The sequence below is a fragment of the Palaemon carinicauda genome, chromosome 10, assembly GCF_036898095.1.
Source record: "Palaemon carinicauda isolate YSFRI2023 chromosome 10, ASM3689809v2, whole genome shotgun sequence".
Taxonomy (NCBI): Eukaryota; Metazoa; Arthropoda; class Malacostraca; order Decapoda; family Palaemonidae; genus Palaemon; species Palaemon carinicauda.
The window spans coordinates 120,552,237-120,579,736 of NC_090734.1; the positions used below are offsets into that span (position 1 = coordinate 120,552,237).

At 34.9% G+C, this 27,500-nt stretch overlaps 1 protein-coding gene across 1 annotated transcript in view; it reads right to left on the reverse strand.

Moving 5' to 3' along the window:
• Ten-a (tenascin accessory) overlaps positions 1-27,500 on the reverse strand; it is a 131,348-nt gene that overhangs the window by 85,498 nt on the left and 18,350 nt on the right. Inside the window, exon 2 of the mRNA XM_068381143.1 lies at positions 23,262-23,381. The gene's annotated coding sequence lies outside the window, so the exon portion shown is untranslated. The remainder of the gene's footprint in view (positions 1-23,261; positions 23,382-27,500) is intronic.

Here is a 27,500-nt window from a genome sequence, read left to right on the forward strand (position 1 = left end):
AATTAGTACTAAGTAATATAGATTATGTTGAAAACCTTAGCTAAAACACTGAATGTAAAATATGAAAGACCTAATTCAATATTGCTACTGTTCTTAGTATATTTGATTTTGATTGTTTATTACTTCTTTTGTTTGCTTATTTCCTTTCTTCACTGGGCTATGTTTCCCTGTTGGAGCCCTTGGGCTTATAGCATCTTGCTTTTCCAACTACGGTTGTAGTTTAGCTTGTTATAACAACAATAATGAATTTATCAAGTGATTATCTGAATATACCATAATAAGGGTTATACATGAATAAAAACTGCTTGGATCTGAAAAGAATATCCGAAATAATCTACTTAAATCCAATAAAATAATCCCAGCTCGGTTAGACTTTAAAAAGGCCAAAATCTCGTATGCTTTTAAAATAAATAGCAAAACAGGTAACAAGAACACATAGTTCAAAAAACATTTACTAAAAATAAACCCAACGCATTTAAAATGCCAATTAAGGAATTTAATTGCGTCATATAAAACAGATTACAATTTTCACTTGCACATACGTTACGTATGTGTTTGGGCGTGCGTGCGCGTGTGTATGCATATGTAGGAGGATTACTAGAAGGCTAATGGTTAGGACGCTTTCCTCACCAACGAGAGGTTCTAGGTTCCACTTCCTTTTAGAAGAAAGAACGCTTCAGGCATATTCGGTTACATTTCATTGTGGCAACCTCCTCCCTAAACACTTTTGAAGAGCTATACACACACACACACACACACACACACACACACATATATATATATATACATATATATATATATATATATATATATATATATATATATATATATATATATTATGGAATCCTCCTTTTTTAAAAGAAGTAGCCCGTGTTAGCTTACGACCAGCTTAATCTAATAACAATAATTTACCTAATAATACAATAAGTTTATTCCAATTATACAGTAGAAATGCGTTAACTAAACCTAGATTTTAATATATTCAACATTGAAACACTGAATACATTACCATACCACAGATTCACCACTGCATAAAGATTCATAATGAGCGCCAAAATGACCCCAGAGTCATCAGATTAAAAGATGATGCGCACCATATACCATTCGTGGGGGACTATAAGCTTTGAAACAATAGCCCCCCCCCCCCACCCCCGCCCCCGCGCAGGAAATATGTAAATTGTCTTCTCTCTGCTTTACACTTGAATCAACAATGTTGAAAATGATTTGCAAGGCTGACGATCATGTATTTGTTGGTATAATGCATAAACATAAGTTTACCCTTTTTTTCACGGAGAACTCTCTTATACAACTATAAAATATTAAGGATAATTAAATCAACTATTAACTAAAGAACAAATGAGAACTTCTATGAACATCTTAATACCAATTTAAAAGGGTCAACTCATCTTTCGTGACTAGTCATATTGCATTCGCAGTTACCACTTTCTTCTTCTATTATTGCTGGTGTCACTACCACTAGGTTCTTTAAAAATAGCAATATGACCAGTTGCCTAAATAGTTATTCATATCATCTATGAAGAAACATTAAATAACGACTTTGCATATAAACACAATTCTAATGATGACATTCAAGATGATTTCATCAAAAGAAAAAGTATTTATGAGTTTATACAAAACCATGTGAGAAGATTTTGATCACCTTTGTTTGGTAATGGTAACTAATAATAAAATAAAATGTGTTCGTCAGTGGTTAAGGAGTTTAAAATCTATAATGGCATTTTTATAATAACGCAGAGAAGTTCTCTGCGTGATGATTAAGAGCAATTTAGGGAAACAGGAAGTTAAACATTCTTGAAAAGCTGATTCTTGTTTAAAAAGATTTTCTATGTATTTACTTGATAAGGAAGACTATCAATTTCTAGTTTCTTTTGTAATTTACAACCACTCCTATTTTTTGTTGCCTACTTACATCAAACTAAATGCAGTCTTACTTCAACTATTACCCATGATATATTTTAGAACAAGTTGCATTCCCTCGATCCAGAATACATTTCTCTACAATAATTCTTCTGAGGTTGTTAGAGGAACTACAGCCCACATCTGCTCTCCCTTCCACAGCACGTATTGGTTTTTATCCTGACTAATTACATTACACTGAAGTGATTGCAAATCCAAGAGTAAGCTGGTGGGCGACCACGTCTGCAGCTCTAGTCCTGCAAACTATTTTCTGCTCTGTAATCTAATTCATTTATATAGCTATATGACCGTTAGATTTATTCATATATTTCCTTGCCTATAGTTGCGATTTATATCTGCATCTAATTTTATGCAGTAGGAGCTTGCTGACTTGCTCTCTGGTAATGTGTACGAAAAAAAAAAAAAAAAAAAAAAAAAAACGGAAGAAATAAAAGTTTAATATACCTATATTATTATTATTATTATCTTTATCATTTCTTGCTAAGCTAGAACCCTTGTTGGAAAAACAGGATGCTATAAGCCCAGAGGCCCCAACAGGGAATATAGTCCAGTGAGGAAAGGAAACAAAGAAAAATAAAATATCTCAAGAACAGTAACAAGATTAATATAAATATTTCAAATATAAACTATAAAAAGTACCAAAGCAAGAGGAAGAGAAACTAGATAGAATAGTGTTCCCGAGTGTACCCTCAAGCAAGAGAACTCTAACCCAAGAGAGTGGAAGACCATAGTACAGAGGCTATGGTACTACCCAAGACTAGGGAACATTGGTTTGATTTTGGATATTGTGGGATATTACCCACAACACAAAAAATAAAATAAAATATGTTTAATATCTATGGAAATAAGACTTCTTTTTCTAGGAGACTTTGTTTCGAGAAATAAGGCTTCTTTTTCAATGAAACTTTGTTTCGAGTATTTGATGATAGGCGAGAGAAAAACTAGTCATCATCATTAGTTAAAGGATTTGAACAGTTTATAACTTGCACACTTGAGTATAAAAATGCCCTTAAATCTCCATGCGCAGCAAGATGAGAAAAATTATAGGATTACTTCATTCAATGACAAGACTATCTTATGCTGGGTTACCGTACTTTCGATACCTACTATGAAAAGCCTACGGTGCTTAAAGATGAGTTCGCCTGCGAATGGGTTCATGTGGATAAAATACTTGAGGAAAGTTTGTGTTTGTGTGAGTGTTGGAGACCATCTTGTGAGTCAATGGCCGGCCGGGTTAATAAAGGGAAAACACATCCCGTGTTTCCCCATCCCTAGGGACAAACAAGCGAAACATTTAGAGAAATTCCCTGCGAATGCATTTTCCTTTACTCTCTTCTTCCTGACAATTCCTTCTTTTTACATTCGCAAAAGTGACCCTTCTCTCTCTCTCTCTCTCTCTCTCTCTCTCTCTCTCTCTCTCTCTCTCTCTCTCTCTCTCTCTCTCTCTCTCATCATCTCCAGGGTTAAAAATAGTCACCAGAATCGAATGAGCTATGGAAGTCAAACAAAATGGAAGGAGTGATCTGGCTGATTACTATCTTATTTTCATCCCAACGGAAAAAATGATAAAAGAAAGACACGAGAATAGATAAAGGAGAGAGAGAGAGAGAGAGAGAGAGAGAGAGAGAGAGAGAGAGAGAGAGAGAGAGAGAGAGAGAGACGCACACACAAACACAGGATGAGAAAGAAATCCATGAATAATCAATGCAATCGGGTGGTAAAAACTTACATCATCTAATCATATTAATGTGAATCTCTCTTTCTCTGCCTTTTCTTAATGGGTTCAGATGCTACGTTCGACGTAAAAACAATGTAAGAAAAGGGCAGGAAAGAGGATAGGATGGAGGGATGGGAGGAGGGGGGGGGGGGGAAGGGGTTTGCGACAATAGGACAAGGGGCGTAACACAGTATCTCTGATTTTCTAAGTCAACATTGCTAATTGTGCTGTCGGGTCGAGGAAAAAATTCCCAGGCAAGATTTTATATTTAGACAAACCGAGGCACAATTACTTTCTGTTTTCATCTAATTTCCCACTCCTTTGGAGGTTCAGTCATTTTTTTAATATCTGACAGAGAGAGAGAGAGAGAGAGAGAGAGAGAGAGAGAGAGAGAGAGAGAGAGAGAGAGAGAGAGAGAGAGAGAGAGGAACTTCTTACTAGTACTATACTGATGAGGTTATATGCAAAGTTTTTTGGCAGAGCTCCTTGGATTTTTGTACGTATAATTTGGTAATTTTCCTTAAGCAAATCAACGCGTTTCCGCAATTACTATTATTACTTGCCAAGTTACAACCCTAGTTGGAAAAGCAGGATGCTATAAGTCCAGGGGCTCCAACAGAGAAAACAGCCCACTGAGGAAAGGAAGAAAAATAGGAATTGAAATTTTCCATTATATATTTAATCATTTAACAAGTGTCATAATTTCCTTTAATTCTGCTGATAATCGCCTTAGGAATAATACAATAACCAAGATTTTGTTTCAGTGATAAAAGTGGGAAAAGATGCAGACAAAGAAGAAGAAGAAGAAGAAGAAGAAGAAGAAGAAGAAGAAGAAGAGAGTTTAGTGTGACGAATTGCTAATCACGTTTCTACTTATTTCGCTTTGAGCCTTTCTATCATATATGAATATGTCTTGTTACTGACAGCACAAGACCTGCTTCTTTCCCAGAATCTTTCAAATACTTAATACTGTTTACCAAAAACCTACTCCTGGAGTTGGTTCAATTTCTCCACGTAAATTTTTCTTTCGTTACGTGTTTTTCCTTTGGCTAAGCTAATGACAATTATTGGTTGTTCACCAATTCATCCTAATAAAAATGCAAAAAAGAGAAAAAGAAAGCACTAAAGAATATATTTTGGAAAAAAATAATACCTGGTTTTACAAATAATTTATTTGTCTTCAATTTTCTCTAAAAGGATTATTTCCAATGAAGTGCTATACGTGAACCAATAATAGTTTATACTGTATAAAAGGACAGATATATGGCTTTTCCATGCCAGGGAGGCCATTCAGCGCTAGGTTATAACTCCGCTTCTGCATTATGAGTTCTAAAGTTAGTAGAAATTAGACAGTAAGAACGAAAAAAAAGGAAGTGAGAAGGCTAAAAGGGGAAATATCACGACCGTTTTGCTTGCAAGCTTTCCAAAATTGTGTGATGTTACTTTAAAAAAAAAATAATGTGTAAGCAGATAGTGGCCATGTTTCTCTTTCCAGGAAGCCCAGTTTTAAGAGCTTTGCGCGGGATATCAATATATGATGGAAGGTCCAAAACCGACGTCACCTGCCGAATTATGCAAAGATGCTTATCCGTTTGTTTACTCCGGCTCTTAATTGACCACCCCAAGTACAAATCCCTTAATGGGTCGTTTAGCTGCCACCCATTTCATTTCTGCCTCTTTCCTTTCTTTCCGTGAATCGTTATTCTGGTTTTAACAAAATCCGCTCGGCTTTCACAAGTCAGGCCGGCCAGCTGGACCCAGATTGTGAATTTGATATGGGAGGATTAAGCTCATGTTTTTTTTTTCTTTCATATCTTTTATATCGAAAAGAGGAATAAAAAAAATGGCTCGACCCACGCGGTTTAAGCTAATGGCCGAACCGTGTCTGTTGTGCTGTCCCTGAACACTCGGCCGCCTTATGTATAAAACCAGAAAATAAAACGGGGTCACTATATCGCCTTTCACACACATCTCTCTTTTCGTAAACGATCGGTTTTGGGGTAATGGACACCATTTCATAAACGAACGCCATGAGATTTTGGAGGATTACGCTTTCGTTAATCTCGCTTTTTTTGACGATTTTTTTTTTAATTCGCATGAGCATAACGCCTCTTGCGATTTTGGTCATTTGTATATGATTTATGATGACATATTACAGGTAGTTTTTTTTTCCCTAATACGAGGTTACTCTTGTGATTCTATATATCGGTTTACTTTTTTTTATCAGTTTATACATTCATTCATACATACATACATTATATATATATATATATATATATATATATATATATATATATATATATATATATATATATATATATATATATGTGTGTGTATGTGTATATATATATATATATATGTATATATATATATATGTATATATATATATATATATATATATATATATATATATATATATATATATACTGTATATATAACTGGAAGCTGAGAGAAAGGGTTTTACATCTGGTAATAATCAATGATCATAAATACGTCTTTATATATGTGTATATTCCTGCATATATATATATATATATATATATATATATATATATATATATATATATATATATATATATATATATATGTGTGTGTGTGTGTGCATGTGTGTGTAAAAACAAAAATTGTGTTAAACTCCTATTGAACCAACTAGTGAATTAGTCAACTGTCGTAGGCAATAAAAAGTATATTAATTTAAATGCTTAAACATTTAATGTTGGAATTTTATATACCACCAAGCAGCCAACACTGAATTTGCAATAGAAAAATGTTGACTAAACACCGATAACCATCAAATAGATCACGTTGTATGAGAAAACATAATATGGAAAAAACACACTACGACATTCGATTGTGATTTGAAAATGTGAAACTAACACAATTTTTTATTGCAACAATTCATTAAGCTTCGCAGATAACGGGTTAAATTGACAATTAAACGAGTAACAACTCGGGTTAAAATTGATAATTAAACGAGTAACAACTCGGGTTAAAATTGACAATTAAACGAGTAACAACTCGGGTTAAAATTGACAATTAAACGAGTAACAACTCGGGTTAAAATTGACAATTAAACGAGTAACAACTCGGGTTAAAATTGACAATTAAACGAGTAACAACTCGGGTTAAAATTGACAATTAAACGAGTAACAACTCGGGTTAAAATTGACAATTAAACGAGTAACAACTCGGGTTAAAATTGACAATTAAACGAGTAACAACTCATCATTCCTCTGCCTTTGTTAAGCTTAAAATTGCCCATAATGTAACAAAGATTCAACTTGTCGAGCGAAAAATTTGCTTGGTTACTTTTGAAAATATATAAACCAAATAATTTCATTTCACAATAATTACCGATTTTGATATAATTTACTTACTAATACAACAAGTAACCATATTTACTAGCCTTATGCATAATTCATTCATAAGCTAAAGGCATTGAATAATTTTGAAGTGGGTGTGGAGAAGTTCCAATCATAGGATAGAGTCATAGTAATTATCCAAGAGTTTTAGATCAGTCTATTTTTTTATGCTTTCTGTATATCACGCAAATGGTATATGAATATATCCCTACGCATTTTGCATGTTAATTCGAATTGTTATGATTAATTATGCGTAATAAACAAACGCTTTTAACCTTCAAAGTGACCAATGGTTAAATCTCTTAGTTTAAAGTCCAAAGAGTTTAGATTGAATTCTACGTACAAATGAAAGAAACTCCAACTCACGCACACGCACGCAAGCAAGCAAACGGAGACGAACACAAGCACGCAATAGACGCATTACCATGTCCATGACCGGTGATCCCAATTCAATCAAAGTTGTCCTAAGTGGATCCCAGAGGAGTCCTCGATCAGTTCTACCAGCTGGATAATTTGTCTCGAAAGAATTTACCTTTAACTTCATTTGGCTGGCTGGTTCCGAGTCAAATTGGAATTTGGTCAATCCAGGGGATAAGTCAGTTGGATCCCAGGTGGCCTTTAACGACCCACGACCCTTTTCGACCTTTAACTGCTTCCAACAGAACGAAGGAGGTGGGGGGGGGGGGTAATTCTCATTTCTATGCGCCTGCGGGCTAATTCAAGAGCTTAGTGGGGAGAGCATGACAATGTCCAGGGCCGTTCTGACGTTTGATTGATGAATGTTTATATTTAATCTCTCTCTCTCCCTACTTGTTCGTCTCAAACGAAAAATCTTGACATTCGAAAGAAAAAGAAGAAAAAAATGCCAAATTACCATGGAACCCCTCCAGTGAACATAAATAACCTAACCTAACATAACCTATATATGATTTTGTTTCTAAACTTCTATGAGAAAGACTTCCCTACCATTTCACCACCATCATCATCAGCAACAACATATGCCTTTAGATTATGTTATAATTTGGGTAAACTTCCAGATTCTTCATGTGTTGGGGGAAGGAGGGAGTGGAGAGGGAGCCGCCCCTCACACAACCACCCCCCCAAAAAAAAACAAGCCTCATAATAGGGGATGGTAGATAGATGCGTTATCAATAGAAAAGAAAGTTCATGAGCCTTCATTTGTATGCACACCTTGAAAATCGAGAAGTGCCAAACTATTGTGGCAAAAAAAAAAAAAAAAAAAAAAAATCGCTGTATATTAGCCGTCACCTTACAAAATATAAACTCTATGCTATCATTTTATCAGAGTAACCGAGTACTATTTCCAGGAGGTAAAGTTTTCTTAACCTGACCCTACTGAAACGATCAAGTTGTCCATAATGTCATTCAAGCATAGAACTTGAGAACCGTACGATACTTAAGAACTATAGAAACCTCTTGGTTTTGAGGAATAATGCAACAGCCACTCTTTCGAAATTTACTAACAATGTTATGAAATATAAAAATTCCAGTTTTTACGACCAAATAGCATTGAAGAATTCTGTCTAATGCATGATTTGACAGATGAAATGGAATATTATCAAAGAAAAACTTTGTTAGCTAATCAGTATTGTGTTGGGTACACCAGTTTAAAAACCAAGTTTGTAATTAATGTTTAATAAAAGGCTACAGAGTAGACGAGGAATCGAAAAAAAAAAATACAGGTGATAAACGACTGTTGTTACTTACAGTATCCTAGACCCCGTCTGTAATACATTAGCAATTACGGAGAAATAAGCAGAACCTGTCTTTAACCCTTTTTATTATTATTATTATTATTATTATTATTATTATTATTATTATTATTATTATTATTACTTTCTAAGCTACAACCCTAGTTGGAAAAGCACGATGTTGTAAACCCAGTGGCCCTAAAAGGGAAAATAGCTCAGTGAGGAAAGGGAACAACGAAAAATTAAATAACTTAAGAACAGCAACATCTTAATATATATTTCAATATAAACTATAAAAACTTTAAGAAAACAAGAGAAAGAGAAATTAGATAGAATAATGTGTCCGAGTGTACCCTCAAGCAAGAGAACTCTAATCCAAGACAGTGGAAGACCATGGTACAGAGGCTATAGCGCTAACCATGACTAGAGAACAATGGTTTGATTTTGGAGTGTCCTTCTAGAAGAGCTGCTTAACATAGCTAAAGAGTCTCTTCTACCCTCACCAAGAGGAGAGTAGCCACTGAACAATTATAGTGCAGTAGTTAATCCCTTGGGTGAAGAAGAATTGTTTGGTAATCTCAGTGTTGTCAGGTGTATGAGGACAGAGGAGAATATGTAAAGAATAGGCCAGACTATTCGGTGTATGTATGGGCAAAGGGAAGGTGAACCGTAACCAGATACAGATAAAACCCTAAATATAAATATAGTACATAGAAACATAACTCAAAGTAAATTCCTTTCAACCTGTTTCAAAATTTATATACTCTAATGAAATAACAGGTAAACAAATATATGAAGATAATTTCACATTAATTAATCTTTGCGTGGGCTGCGTCAGGTCGCAAATGCTGTAATATTAATCTTGTTAATAGTGTTTACTGCATCCGGGACTCGCCTCTTAATACCCTCCTCTCTCGAGATGAGTGAAAATCCCATTGTCACTATTATTCAATTTTCCTCGACGTACTAAAGGTAAGCGTGAATGAAGTTTGACCTTTGAATGTTTACTTCGAAAGGCTTTACATTCGCTACTGGCGAAAAAAGGTTGCCATACAAATACGGACTGATTAACGGAAGGTGAGGAGGCCTATTTGGCTGATTAGTTCTCTCTCTCTCTCTCTCTCTCTCTCTCTCTCTCTCTCTCTCTCTCTCTCTCTCTCTCTCTCTCTCCACAAGCAAAGCCTGGAAATAAATTCTGTATAAGATATCCGCTATAATTAGAAAGCTCTTCTCTGCACGTTACAAATATGTATAGATGTGTATCCATCACGAACCTCTATCTTTGTCTTTCAGAATACAAACATCCAAATACAAATGGACCTCAATTAAGAAAGATAATGAAATACATATAAATATGCAGTGAGGACATGTTCACCTTTTCTCGTTCATATTATAAATCATATGAATTTATTGGGACTCTTTCAAAATGCGTCTCCTTCCCTTTTAAAAGTTTCTTCACCTCAGGAAGTCCTTCATTTCCTTTGCCAGTAAGTCTCCCACATAATCACCTTTAGAATTCCTCACATACTCAACCCTTGAAGTTCTATATCTTCTCCAAATCCCAACTCCTTCATAACATTCATAAACTTTTAAAGTCCTTCATCTCATTCGGTAGTGAAGTCCTTCATGTCATTCAGCTCCTGAGTCTTTCATATCCCTCAATTTTTAAAAAACCCTCCGTCGTCTTTCTAAAATACTGAAGTCTCTTCATCCTCCATCGCTAGGTGAAGAGGAAGGAGTGTCATGACCAAAGGTCAGAAATAATTTTCTTTTCTTGAAACGACTATTGTAGACACGGAATCTATTCAGGGAATTTGGGAATTATGGGCTGGTGTTGTGGCCAGGGAAGCCATTCGGCACTGAGGTGTAACTAGGTGGAAAACTTTGTAATTGCACTATGAGGCAAAAGCTTAAAAGCGAATGAATAGAAAGACGGGAAACAAGGAAGTTTGAACGGAGATGGAGTGGAAAGCTACATGAGTGGGTGCAGGTAAGGAGTAATGGGCAATGCCCTTCTCTGTCCCTGTTGATCTGAAATTGCAATCTTCATTACACTCAACAGGTTCCCTTGGTTAACTTTGCTACTCGCACCAGATCCCGTAGTAAGTTACTATTTTTTCTTTCATTATCATCTTCGTTTATTCTTATCACGAGGGTATTCGGGGAATTCGAAAGATACAGATATTAATTAAAACATACGAAATGAACAAACCTAAAATGAAAAATAAAAATATACGACGTTCCTCCTATAATGGAGATAATAATCACCCGGCGCATTTATCTTTGAACATCGACAGCTCCGGAATGAAAAAAAAAAACTGGTAATTTATAGTCCGACCTTATCACTGTCGTGCTTTTACTGTCCGACCCCATGCGCCACACAGAATTACGAAAAATCTCGATAAGGCCCCACCACTGTGAAACAAGCAGGTGGAAGGGGAGATAACCCACCAACAGAAACTCGGCTCTCATCGACTGGCTTAAGATCTTATCTCTAGTTTATATTTAACCTGGTATCTTAGGCACGCGCATGAATAACATTATCTTTGGCTCTCTTCTACCTTTCTGTTCATGAATGAAATTAGCAAAGTTTTGAATTTTATGTTCATGTTTAAAAATAAGCAAAGCTTTTTATACCTTCCTATTCTGAAATGCATAATCACATGCATGGGAAAAATAATTAGGTTGTAATAGAAAGACTCAAAGTAACTTCTTGTGCGAAACATGTCTTATGTGATTGCCATATTTTATCAGTTGATGATGAATCATGTGATTCGTTACTATCAACAGAATTTCACTGCAAGGCACAAAGCAATTACCGTTAATCGAATAAATATCATAAGTGTAAACAAAATGTTATTCACTATGCACCTTATTCCGGGTTTAATATTCTTGTATATTATCTTCCCGAAATTCACATGTAATGAAAATATTCCTTTATCTTTTTGATAAAAGATTCTTGCATGAGTAAAAAAGGCGAAAATCATTTATTGTTGTATTGGTTTATTTTCCCAATTCTATAAATTTATTCACTAACATCCAATATTTAATTCTAAGTCTTACAGTTCCCAGCTTAGGTTTGATTACCATCGGACTTGAATTACAAGATGGCTTTATTTAACACCGCTAAGCAAATGACGCTGGATCGGCATTCACATATAAATAATAAAATCTGTTGTTCGATGTTCTGAAGAGGATGTTCCCGTGATATGGAAATTGCAAACATTGGATGGATTTAGTATGGACAATTTGGATTCATGCCAGGAAGAGGGACTGTAGAAGCAATATTTGCTTTGAGGCAGACGATAGAAAAACATCGGGAGAAACAGAAAGGATTACATATGGTCTTTATTGACATGGAGAAGGCATACGATCGAGTACCACGTCAGGAGCTGTGGAGATATATGAGAGAAAAGGAAGTCCCAGAGAAATACGTAAGAATCACCCAAGATATGTATGAAAGGGCAGAAGCAAATGTTAAGAGCAGTATAGGACTAACAGAAAGTTTCCCAGTAAATGTGGTACTACATCACGGGTCGGCATTAAGCCCTTACCTATTTGATCTGGTCATGGATGTAGTAACACAAGGTATTAGAGATCAGTCTCCTTGGTGTATGCTTTTTGCTGATGATGTTATACTGTGTAGCACTAGGCGAGAGGTAGTAGAAGAGAAACTGGAGTAGTGGAGAAGAGAAATGGAAAATAGGGGATTGAAGATCAGCAGGGAAAAGACAGAGTATTTGAGATTGAAAAATGGCGAGAATGGGGAAGTTAGTTTACAAGGAGAAAGATTGAAAAGAGTTGAAAATTTCAGGCATTTAGGATCAACAGTTGCAGAGGATGGTGATCTGGGGGCAGAAATAAACCACAGAATACAAGCAGGATGGAAGAATTGGAAAAAAGTGTATGGAGTACTATGCGACAGGAAAATAGGGGTTAAGTTGAAAGGTAAAGTACACAGGACAGTTGTGAGACCGGCAAAGATGTAAGGAGCGAAGACGTGGGCAATAAAGAAGACAGAAGAGAAGAAGATGGATCTGGCAGTGATGAGAATGTTGAGATGGATGTGTAGGGTGACAAGAAGAGATAAGATGGAGAATGAAGTAATTAGGGTTACCACAGGAATTAGAAAACTATCAGATAAGATCTAAGAAAGTAGACTGAGGTGGTACGGTCATGTCATGAGAAGAGATGAACAGTTTATTGGGAGGAGAGAGATGGAAATGGAGGTACAGGGAACGAAAAGGAGAGAGAGACCAAAGCGAAGGTGGGTGGACTGTATCAAGGATGGCCTTCGATCAAAGAGATTAACCGGTGATGAGGTGTAAGGCAGAGGTAGATGGAGAAAGCTGACCAGACACATCGACCCCACATAGAAGTGGGAAAATATGTAGACAAAGAGGAGAATGGATTTAGTATGGGTTTTTTCTATAACGTCAAATATTGAAACACCGCTCAGATAACGTCCAATATCACTACTTCCTTATGTAGCGTATAGAGTTTGATTTGTTGGGAGAGAAAAAAAAACTTTTTAAAGGGCGAGATATCCGTATATAAGTAGAAATGGCAAACATTCTAACGCATGTGAAAAAGAGGGTATACTGCTGGTGAGCCTCCAGACTATATAATGTTGTGGAGTTTCTCTGCTTGTTAGAGGAAACGGCTTGAGGTTATTGAAAATAAAAAAATCATACAATGAACATATAACTACAAAGAATTTCTCTCATATTCAAGAACACACGTAAAACATTCAACGGCTTAGGCACCTTCAATTGCAAGGCTATAATTGAGAATAAGTCAAATCTGTTTTGTGACTTTAAAACTTAAACAGACGCTTGCAACAAACCTCCGCGATCCGATGCAAGTAGCAGTGTGTCATAGTGAAGTCAGGGAACCACAAAAGATAAGAGAAGGACATCAAGACCGTAAGGAAGGAAATCAAAGAACACCTTGCTCTCAGTTTCACTCTAATAAAGGCTAACAATGACACTAGTTCCTCGACGTATCTTATCCAAGTCTGCATTGGGGTTCACAACCCCCGTCTACACGATGCACATCTACATGGGACTGCATGAATGGCGAGAGTGAATACTTCAAGAAATACAAGGAGCTTTTAGTAATCAGCTTCGTTAGGAGGGTCACATTCATGCTGTTTGAAAAGACCGTCTTTTATCATGAAGCTCGAAGAATATCTCAAATCCTCGTTGATAATAAATATTTGAAGAACATATCAAATACGGGATTTCGTTCCTGAGGGTGACGACAGTATCAAACCCTTTTCAATTGGGTTTCAGTCAAAGGACACGCCACTGGGAAGAAGCCCTTAGAGGTATCATCGTTGGGTACGTCGTACCTTGAATTCTGTCCAATTTATAACAAAACTAGTAAAACCGGCTATATCCACCGACAGAATGACCCATCTCTCCTCCCATGAATTTGATGGGTAACGTTATTTCATCATGATTATCAGCCGTTACTATAGTCAACTACAGGATAAAGGCCTTCAATATGCGTCTGTTTATGGCCTATCTATGCAAGTCTACACCCGCACATTTTCTTACTACGTTAATATATCGTCTTCTCTTCCTTCCCCTGGTTCGTTTGCAATTTCTAGGGAATAACTACGAGACAATAAGAGCAACGTGGATACGAAAGCAAACTTAAGTAGAGGATATTGTGAAAATATGTATGAAAATTAATGGACATGGGTAGGTCATATATATGGACATCAAGAATACCGTTATTTACAGATTCCAATATCCTGAAGAGGATATGCCTCACTCTGACATAAGATAAAGTGAAGTTATCTGTCTGAATACCTTTCATGGATCCCATGGTGGTGATACATTAACTTTACTACCACAGACACGATGTCTTCCTCAATCGTCCGTAAAAAAAAATAAGGGTATTTTTGTCCTGCAACCTACCATCTGATCGACCAAAGACCTGCACATCCTACAGCAATGTCCTACCCTAAAGGTAACTCAAATGCATCCTATCTTCGCAATGACCTTGCACGGGAGGTCTAACACCGAATCAGCACAATAGATAACAAACGACGGACCAATCAGCATCCAAGACATAAGAATCGTCCAATCAGCATCCGTTTTCAGACTGAAAATCACAGATCTGTTTACATCGTACTTTTCACCCGGTAGTAGTTCGTTAGTATATAGACAGCTGTGTTTAGAAAACGCCTGGGCCGTGTAATTGAAGAAGTATCTTTACCAATGCCTTTCGGATATGAAGAAGTATCTTTACCAATGCCTTTCGGATATGAAGAAGTATCTTTACCAATGCCTTTCGGATATGAAGAAGTATCTTTACCAATGCCTTTCGGATATGAAGAAGTATCTTTACCAATGCCTTTCGGATATGAAGAAGTATCTTTACCAATGCCTTTCGGATATGAAGAAGTATCTTTACCAATGCCTTTCGGATATGAAGAAGTATCTTTACCAATGCCTTTCGGATATGAAGAAGTATCTTTACCAATGCCTTTCGGATATCTACTTCACTCTTTTCCTATTCAAGAAAAACGTATTGTTCGCCAAACATATAAGATTCCAAACAAAGAACACTTGCCGATGCAGCAGTCATATTCAACGTGATAAACTGTATAGTCATCATCAATAATGATTCCAATTGCAAATACAAGTGCATTCAGCTTAGGTATTTCTACCGTTTTACGTAAGTTATGTACTCGACAAGAACCTAAATACTATCTTAGCAGCGATATCTTTAATAATTATCATGACACCTTTCCATTCCTCAAAATCCCTAATTGAAAGGAAGCATTTTCCAATAAAAAATTTGTTAGAAAAATAAAAAGATTCGAAAAACACCTGAAAACAGGTAGGTAAGAAACACTTCAGTAGAAGTGAAATAAAATATATTTCTGGAAATGAAAATACATGGAAATAACGTCCAATTTATTACAATATGAATAACAGAAATCGACAGGTGAACCCAAGTATGCGTTATTAAAAAAGACGAAAACACAGCAGTATATAAAATGCAATAATTATCTATTATCATTTCCGAAATGTAAGGTAACAATAACAGAAAAAAATTACCCTTATATTTGAAATATTAAAAAAATATTATTTGTGATTTACGTCGTTAAAAGGGTTAAGAATTCTGCATAGACCGATAGGCAAAATGGATTTTGACCCATACGAGGTAGAGCTGGGACCAGGGAGACTACTCAGTACCTAGTTGAAACTCGACAGTTGCACTTCGACGTAAGAAAAAAAAATTGGACATCGAAATGAAAGAAAGAGAACATGAACGGAATTTAAGTAGAGGGTTAAACCGTAGGAGAATCTCTCCAATGTCTTTGAAAATTAATGTGTATTTTTGTCCAAAGCACTGAAAAATATTTGTTTGAATGATATACAAAATATTACGTTTGAGAGAGAGAGAGAGAGAGAGAGAGAGAGAGAGAGAGAGAGAGAGAGAGAGAGAGAGAGAGAGAGAGAGAGCAGATATACAAGGAAGATGGAGCTCAGATTGGCCTGACTTCGCATTGGCCTTTTCCAACTTTTATTTAAAAAAAAAAAAAAAAGGAGCAGCTCCCCATTATTTATCCTTATCCTTTTCTGCCAGTCGGGATAGCGTATCCTTCTCCCAATCCAGAACCAATTAAGCGGAAAAGGATATCTCTAATCCTTTCGAACTTTCCTCCCGAAGTATAAATCTGGCCGGAATGAAAACTTATTATGAATCAAGAAATGGAAACAATACGTCGCTCTCGATTTGGACGTGATAAGAGCTAAAGACATTATTATTATTATTATTATCATTATTATTGATGCTGCTGCTGTTGTTGTTGTTGTTGTTGATGATATTAGAAATATAATTTTCATAAATATTATCCTTATAACAATTATTATTTTCTGGATCCTGATCATAATCGCTCTTGCTTCACACAATCTATATCATAATGGTCAATAATTTTGATGACTAATTATCATAATCATCATTATTGCTGATGTCACCGTGTATATTATCATTGTATTATCCATTCTATAAATGTTGGTTCAATATGATTATAAACACAAGTAACTTAAGTGATCCTGATGTCACTTGGAAAACAGTTTCGATGATTGACTCAAAATTAACCACCAGCAACAGAATAAGACTATTAATTAAAATCCAATTTTCAACTTTACTTAATAAAGAATATGGATTATTACTTGAGAATTATTCATGAAATTTTGTCAAAATGGACCCGACTAAACCAGGGGGGGGGGGGGGGGGAAGGGAGGGGGCCATTCAGCGCCGAGGTGAAAGATAAAAGAAGCTTTAGAGCAAGACAGAAGGAAGGAAATGGAGGTAAATTAAAAGGCTAAAATGCGGGGACAGGTAAGGATGCAATTGACGCTGCAAAAACCCTCTCGAAATGCATATACTATATTATTATCATTACTAGCCAAGCTACAACCTAAGGGCTCCAACAGGGAAAATAGCCCAGTAAGGAGAGGAAATAAGGAAATAAACGATATGAGAAAAAATTAACAATAACATATTTCAAAAACAGTAACAACATCAAAATAGATATGTCATATATAAACTATAAAAAGACTTATGTATAGTTGATTCTGAGCCTTCAAAGACCATCAAATACAGTCTTACCTTTAGCCATAATTATATGTCACATACAAGACGGCATTCACGAGTAAAACAAATCACAATGGGAAAATTACTCAACCATCAGATGAATTGTTGCTTATAAATCAACAAAAGAATCTTTGGTACAAATCAGTCCCTTCTTTACGAATGAAAATTCCATATTTCAGAATGACAAAATACTACAGAATTCTGTATCGTAAATAGATATCCTCTTCCCTTTAACGTACATGGAAGGGCACACATTTATACATATGTATGTATACACACATATATATGTATGTATATATATATATATATATATATATATATATATATATGTGTGTGTGTGTGAGTGTATATATATATACATTATCTATAGATGTGTGTATGTACAGATACTGTAAACATGTATATGCATAAATGCGTAAAAGATACAGAATACACACACATATATAATATGTATACACACACACACACACACACACATATATATATATATATATATATATATATATATATATATTCCTTCTCTGTCACTCTCTCTGGAAGTCTACCCCTTTCTCATTCTTCTGGCGTTTGAAAGTCGTGAAAAGAAAAAAAAAATCATTCGTGTTTTTCCTTCCCGTCGAAAATCCATCACCCTTTCCAAATGTGAAGGCGTCTTTGCTTCTACCCTCCATTGTTTTCCAGTGTCCATTGTCTTTCAATCCTCCCCTTCCTTTCTATCCTACCCCTTACCCTTGCACTAAAGACCTATACCGTCAGCTCTCCCCTATTTCCCCCCCCCTCAAAAAAAAAATCCAGATGCTTCCTCAACCGTAATGTTATTGTTGGCATTATCCAAATGGTATGGTGTAATATGCATAAAGTTTCTTTCCCGGAAGGCCGTCGGCCTCCAGGCCTCCTGGAGGGATGTCTATATTTTTCTCTTTTTGTTATTCATTTTTTCCCCTTCTCTCAACCCTTTTCCATAATTCAACATTTTTACCAGTACTCTTATCTGAAGCATTCCCTTTTACGTTCTAAATAGGTTCAACTTTTATTCAACTTCTCCAGATTTTTACAATTTTCTTATCTTTAAAGGTTGCCTTAATATTTTTTTTTATTCGTGGGTTGTCTTTATTTTTATATACCAAAATATAAAAGTCAAATAACAGATTCTTTTAGTTTTCATATCATTATCAGTATCTTCCTTATCTTAGTAGATTTTTTGATAGGTTGTAAGTTTAGATATTTTTTTTTTTATCTTCTAACCTCTACCATACGATTTTCTTCTAAACTCTCCTTATCGCAGTAACTTCAGTGTTTTTATTTTTTTCATCTCAATAGGGACAGATTATTAACTTCAATAAAGAAATATTAGCATATAGTGTTAAACAAAATTCAAAACAAAGAAATAATAATAATAACATTAATGATAACCCACACTTCATGGAATGCTTGAAATATTTTGGTTACCAATGCATTTACCATAAAGTGCCCGCTCTCTCTCTCTCTCTCTCTCTCTCTCTCTCTCTCTCTCTCTCTCATCAAGGTGAGCATATACAGGAATAATATCTACGCAATCCGTCAAAACGCCTAAGGGGTTAAGATTGGCACCAAACAGCTGATCCACGGACGATCAAGCATTGAATGTCAAATACCCTTTGGCGCTTTAATGTCGAGTTCACGGAAGGCGGCGCACGATGACAGCAGGGGCCGATGTTATTGCATAACAATAAGGGAACAAAAACTACAACAAAGATATAAAGAGAACGATTACCAAAAAGGGTTTCATCGACATTCTCGTCAGAAAGTGACAAAATGGAAGCTATTCATCAATTAATATCTCATTCGATTTAACGGCGATTTGATTGATCATTTAAACACTCTCATCGGTTATGCATTACTGTTCTATTTAATCAGACAAGGAGTGATTAACATATCTGTGAAAGCAGATATCCTTACAAATTAAAGACATGCTATTGAAATTATTCAAATACGTCGTAAAGTCATTATTGTAATGAGAATAGATATTGTCGTTTGAATATTGCAATTAGGATTCCAGATACTAATTCTTCGAATTTAAAAAAAAAAAAAAAAAATTCCTTCTCTTAACGTTACTTCTACATAAAAAAAAGCACTTTGAAAGGTAAGGGTATATAGGTGGCCAATTAGATGCTAGGGTCGACACACGCACACACAGATGTGTATATATGAGTGTGTGAATGCGTGAAAAGCATCTCGAACTCAATATGAGAAACTCATTGCTCGGAAGAAATGGAAAGGAGGCGTTTTTCCAAAGACAAAAACATAGTTACGAACTAATACTTTGTAAGGATGTTAAAATGCGACTAATGTTAATTTCATAAATTTTCAAATAAATGTTGTACTTGAAATTAATTATGCCTTTTCATTAGTAAATTTACATCTGATTTGATTGAGATATAGAATCTGATTATGACTTGAATAACTATTACGAACACATAACATGTCCTTCTGTTTTTTTCATGAAATCATCATAGGTACAATTAAAGAAAACGATCTTTATGTCACTGGATTTCAACTACTGACATCTATGATGAGATAATGAAAGCTATCTCTTATACAGTATGCTGTGCATATTTCATACTTAACACAAACATACCAGGATAGTCCAGAAGTTTTTAATCACAAAGTCCTTGTTTCAAAACCTGGGAATACAAAATGACTCGCGATGAACCAATAGGAAAATAGAATTTCAAAGGACTTAACTTTATAAAATTGATTCTTAACCTTTTGTCGTCTTTCCGAAAAATAAGAACTTTTATTGTCCTTGAAAAAACCTAACACTTTTCATTGTCCGAAAAAATCTGACACTTTCTATTGTCTGAAAAAAATCAGGCATCTTTTATCGCTCTGCCAAAATCTGGAAACATTGCTTTATAAAAATCGGGGACCTTACATTATCTTTAAAAATCTTCCACCTTTAATTGTATTTAAAAAAATCAGGCATCACATTGTAATATTGTTATAATCAAAATATTTTAAAAGTTAATGACAGAATAGATTGAAAAAGGTTGAAAATTACTACAGCATCTATTTCATGAATGAACTTCCAAGATTATATTTATTATAAGTTAATAATTAGGCAACTGCATAAAACGTAGCTTATGATAAATTGATGTTATGAAATAATATTACGGGAAGTGAAAATAAAGGTATATATTAAACGAATTTCTTTTGATTGTATTACAATATGACTTCACAAATACTAACTGTAAAACAGTATCTCTAAACTCAGAGGGTTAAGGAATTATTTTTTTGTTTAGATTTTCCCGCTAATTTCACAACCCACCTCACCGTACATAAAATGGCCTTCAGACATTTGAATGAGGTTCACTGCCATAAATTTAATGTTGCAGGTTTTTATAACAAAAATGCTATTACCAAAATGGAACTCTACAGTAGAACTTTTAACGGTAAGATGACCCCAAAAGTACTATTACTAAAATGGACGTCTACAGTAGAACCTTTAACTGTAAGATGGTTTTTATAACAAAAGATACTAACTGCAAAACAGTAACTCTAACCTCAAATGGTTAAAGAATTATTTATTCATTTGTAAAGTTTTCACGCTAATTCCACAACCCACCCACCGTACATGAAATTACCTTCAAACATTTGAACGAGGCTCATTGCCGTAATTCTAATTGTACATCTTTTTATAACAAAGTACTATTACTAAAATGGACCTCTACAGTTGAACCTTTGACTGTAATAGGGTTTTTATAACAAGAGTACTATTACTAAAATGGACCTCTACAGTAGAACCTTTAACTGTAAGATGGTTTTTATAACAAGAGTACTATTACTAAAATGGACCTCTACAGTAGAACCTTTAACTGTAAGATGGTTTTTATAACAAGAGTACTATTACTAAAATGGACCTCTACAGTTGAACCTTTAACTGTAATATGGTTTTTATAACAAGAGTACTATTACTAAAATGGACCTCTACAGTTGAACCTTTAACTGTAATATGGTTTTTATAACAAGAGTACTATTACTAAAATGGACCTCTACAGTTGAACCTTTGACTGTAATAGGGTTTTTATAACAAGAGTACTATTACTAAAATGGACCTCTACAGTAGAACCTTTAACTGTAAGATGGTTTTTATAACAAGAGTACTATTACTAAAATGGACCTCTACAGTAGAACCTTTAACTGTAAGATGGTTTTTATAACAAGAGTACTATTACTAAAATTGACCTCTACAGTTGAACCTTTAACTGTAATATGGTTTTTATAACAAGAGTACTATTACTAAAATGGACCTCTACAGTAGAACCTTTAACTGTAATATGGTTTTTATAACAAGAGTACTATTACTAAAATGGACCTCTACAGTAGAACCTTTAACTGTAAGATGGTTTTTATAACAAGAGTACTATTACTAAAATGGAACTCTACATCAGAACCTTCAACAGTAAGTTCGTCCCAATTTGAAAGACTTCACTAATTGCAGATTGCATAAATAGGCCGATCTGATTTCCAGTCTCAAGTTACATCAACATTCTCAATGGCAAAAAGGGTGTTAATCAATCAACTAACTCCAGAAGACTCTCCCAAACTCTTCTTCATTAAAGAAGTGACTCCCAAACTCTAAATTACAGAAGTGCCTCTCAAAGTTCTAATTAGAAACGGTTCTCCAAAACTTCTATGTCAAAGTCAATGACCTTTACTATTCTAAATTCACTTTGTTGCATAAGTAAATACACAGCTTTTAGAAGTTTTTTTTTCTTTTTAACTTTGAGGCATGGAAGTAAAATTTTTATGTCTCACAGACATCATATTTAAAAAATATATTTTTTTTATTATTAAGAAATAGACACCACTTTTATCAACCTCCAAACCCATCTGTCAGCACAAGCACATATTCCAGGTTTTTCCTAAATCTTCAACATCGAAATGCTGCCTTACAATCGAAAATGCAAACAATCCGAAAAATGTGTAAAATGCCGCTTAAAACTATATCACAACTACGTCTAGTAAACTACTAATAGCTCACGGCTGTCTCCTACGTTACTAAAATTCTAATTTTGAGCCTTAAACAATCTACAAATAAATATAAATGGGTCTTAGAAAATCGCTCTAATACAAAAAAAAATTGTCAAACCATTTACAAATTTTAAAAATTAGTGAAGTTTATGAATATATTACGGACAATTACTCCTAAAGTTGTCTTACTACAATTTTCTTACCTACTATTTCTGTGCTACAAAAAGTATTAAGCTAGATTTGGTAGTAAACAAAACATTTGCTTCTATCTTACAATAGTGTTGAAAATAGTAATGTGTCTTGTACAAAAATATAAAGGAAAAGAAAGGGTCATATGAAATATTAAATACTTAAAAAATTTACTTCTGGTTACGTAAGGAAGTCATATTTCCCTTTTCATAAATGCTTTACATGACGAACCATTAGAAAATGGTAAACTCACTTTAAAGATACACATATGACTAGCACTAAACAAAACTTAAGAAATTAACGTAGAATTTTGATCTGATATAGATTCAAAATTTCGAATAAGAACACCAATATATATACTGTGTATATATATGTATATATATATATATATATATATATATATATATATATATATATATACATACACACACACACACACACACACATATATATATATATATATATATATATATATATATATATATATATAAAACACTATTCTTTCAAGAAGTGTAACAATAATGTAATAAAATATAAAACACAACGTGCCCCGTCCGTATAGGCAACACTATTCATGAAATCTTTTAAAAGCAACTTGATTCAAAATAGCCAATTTAATAACAGACAAAATCAACTAAAGTGGTTAAGACGAATTTTCGAAATAGACTTAGAATTAACAGCAAAACAACAAAGGTCTATTTTACTCACCATCCTCCCTTCCTCGTAGCCGTCAGCCCGAACCGAGACTCCTTGTCTACGCTGGTCCTCACGCCCACAATTCCTTGTCCTTGAGGCGTCACCACGCGCCCTCGTATTACGGCAACACGCCTGCATAGAATCCGACGAGCAGTACACATGTGGTTAGATAAATTAGTGGGCAGGTAAACGACCAGGATTTTGTCATCTGCTTCTACAATTTATAAAAAGGGGAAAGGGGTAGTTGATATGGAAGAGGGGAGATTAGTTTGGGGGGGGGGGGCGTCTTGCTCTATAAAGGCCAGGTAATTTATGATAATGTAAAACAAGGTTGGGGGTCTCATATCAATGTAAAGCTCCTATTTTATTTTTTTTTTTCTTCTCATTTAGGGTTACTTGGTAGACAAAGATCAATATTGTAGTTATGGAGGGGAGAGGGGATTTTGAAGTAGAGAAGAACAAAATGGGGAAAATATTTTGGGCTTCCAAGCTAGATTTTATAATGTATAAAAGGGAGCTTTTCGTTCGGGCACTCAATAATTTGACAGCTGAAATATTCAAGTTGCATTATGGGGGGAACATGAACATGAAACTTCTAAGATATAATCCTGGATCTTATATTCTAGAGAAACAATACATGATAACTATGCATACATATACTGTATATATAAGCAAAACACACTGTATATATACACATATATATATGCATACATCGACTGTATGAAGTCAATAAACACATACACATTATAAGAACTCTTTCTGAACAGCAATCCATAGTACATGCTATATCACCTAGCCAAACCCAAGTAAATTGAGCAGTACAGTATTCCAATGCATTATGTTCTAAGTCAATCAGAGTAAAATAGACCATGCATGGGGTAATGCATAAATATCATATAAGAGTGCAGATCCTTAGTTATAACTTGTGCAAGTCCATTGCAGTCCCAAGTTCATCGAGAGAGAGAGAGAGAGAGAGAGAGAGAGAGAGAGAGAGAGAGAGAGAGAGAGAGATTATCAGTGGAGGAGAAGGAAGTACAGGAGAAAGAGAGAAAGAACAACAGACACACAGACAGACAGACAGACAGACGGAAGTGGAGATTCACAGATACATGATCATGAAAGACAAATTATAAAAAAATAGTAACAATGAAAATAATAATGAAAAATTAAAAAAAAAGTCTGGTAGAATATTTCTGAAATAAAACAAAAACTGCGCTTGGATGTAATAAAAACCACAGCAAAAGTCAATATCAATAACGATCAAATCAACAATAACGATGAAATCAACGATAGTAATAATGGTAACAATAATTGTAAATAATAATTGAATAATCGGGTCTGTTCCGAGGTTAGGGGATTATACACAGTGTCTACTGGATGTCCCATGTCCCTCGCAGCCTCGCATGGCTCTGACCTCGACTTGAAGAAAATACAAAAACAACAGCAGCAACAACAACAAAACAACTTGAATTTTTTGTTTCTTGTCTTATTTTTTATATTCTTCTACTGATAAAAGGCTGTTATTGTTGTTGCTGTGTCTCTGCCATCATCTTCCAGTTTTTATACTAAGATCATCAAGGTCACAGTGTAGCGATTGGGACATCGGAAAATAATAATGATGAAAATAATAGCAATAATAATAATAATAATAATAATGATGATAATAATAATAATAACGTTCTCTTTTTCACTACATGTCTAAAGCTACAATGCATGGAATTGGGAAAAGTCCTGTATCAGAAAGCCACCTGTATCAAAACATTAGAATGTTAAAGTATAATATTCTATGGTTAAGGTATCATCATTAATCATAAGTCTAAAACAGACAGACATCCGGAAAACGGAACTGATATATCCGGAAGTACTATCAATCAACATCCTCTCTAATATACTTCTAATAAATACATCTTGTTTTGCACAAGGCCAGTTCCCGCACAAAACAGAGTCAAAACTTGAATACAGAGCATCATTGTCAATAGTAATCATATGGAAAGTACATTTCTTTAGTCTTCACTTTGATCTGTTACCAACAAAGACCATCGGTTCGTTATAAACAAAAAAACTAAGGCGATATTCTTCAGGTATGAAAATACGGAGTTGGACAAAGCAGCAGCCATGGGCCACCGATGGGGCACCTCATCCCACGCGGCAGCATTTTCCTCTGGACGTTGAAGGCTACCCGAAGAAAATGGTTTATATGCAAACCGTCCGGCTACGGCGTCAGCAGTCCTGGATGCTGTGGGCTTGGGAGATGATGCGACCAGAGAGGTTTCGGGGGAACCAGAACCCAGAACCTCTCCGAAGCCTGCCCAAAATACCCTGGAGCGCCGGCCGCATACGGAATCGCCATGCATATACACAAGGGGGGTATCTCAGTCCAGAATAAAATGCCGCCAAGTGGGGGTGGGAAGACCCGATCTGGGACCCAAAGAGCCCACTCTCCCGACCAACGACCCCGGATTCTGATACACAAGAGCAGAACGCGACCTTAGTCCAAGAGACGCTACAGTAGTTGTGACAACACAGAAGATATCTTTTGACACACAGACACACATATTTGACACTGGTGGCCTGGGGACGCGACACAGGATGGGGGGAGGGGACAGAGAGGGCATGGTGGAGGTGGGTAGGTGCATGACACAGGGAAGTGGAGGAGGAGGTAAATATCAAGAGCGGGTAGCTAAAGATATTTTTGGTGGGAGGGGGAAGGGTAAGGGAGGGCCATACACATGCAAAATGTGGGAGGGGTTTTGTGGGGAGAGGGAAAGGGGGTGGGGCTATGATGGGATAGGGAATGGCACACGGACACAAAGACAAGGACAAAAAGCGGAAGCCGAGGGGATTATATGGGGGAAAAAAAGATATGAAGTAATAATTCCAAAATATTTTATTATATGCACTTTTAATCTACTTTAGAAAATATATATATAATATCTAATGTCTTTCACTTTTAAGTCTTTTTAATCAATAATAATAAAAAGTATATATATGTATACTAGGTGCCAAAATGAGTTTTCACAGAACATCTGCCATGACATTACAAATAAAGACATGGAACACATTCAGTTCTTTACATAAAGCTTCTATATTTACAAAGGCTGTGAGGAGCTGCTCTTAAACCATCTGAATAATGATGAAATTATAGTACCTAATAATGGAAAAAAAAGAGAAATCCATTACAATTCTTATATTAAACCACTCAAACATTTTGGCACTGGCCAAAATTAATAGCGATAATCATACCTTTCGTTATAACCACCGTTCAACATATATAGTAGTAAAAGAAAAACACCCCAATTTTAATTTTGTATGTAACCTTATCAATAGAATTTCATATTTCATTTAACAAATAGTGATACAAGCTTTCCTGTTACAATTGCTTACTAGCATTTGAAGGTACACACGCACGCGCACACATAATGTATACAGTATATATATATATATATATATATATACACACAATATATATATATATATATATATACATGTATATACATATATATACTATATACATATATATACACATATATATATTGTATATACATATACTATACACACAATCACTCACATATATATATATATATATATATATATATATATACACTTATATATATATATACACACACTTTTATATATATACATATATATATATATATATATATATATATATATATATATATATATATATTTATACATATATATCTATATATATATATATATATATATATATATATATACACTTTATATATATATATATAGTATATAAATGCTAAATGTTACACTGTCAGTATTTTACTGATCTCTTTATTTCGCGTACTTGGATAAATTCAGCTGGAACACGAAAATAGAAAGGAATTTTTTTTTCCAAGTGTGACTGACTTGGCTGGATATAACGTTTCATAGACTCCCTCCCTTTCAATATCCAAGCAACAGCAGTAATCCTCTATAATTACGCGACAAAGTGAAGGACGAGAACCATATCCTTTAGGGGAATCGCGTGTCCTTGGTTATGGCTCCTAACTTACAAGAAATTAATCCCAAGTAAAGAGTCAGGGTACAAACGTTATAAGATGCCTCTTTACTATGAGACAACGAGCTCTTGACGTACAAGTCAAAAGTCATCATGATATAGATAACAAACTCTAAACCATTGCCCGAAGGATCTCTCGATTCCCCTTCGAATATGATCCTCTGAGAAATAAACCAGGGGCTCCCGGAGGTATATATCATGGGCCCTTAACGTATGAAGGG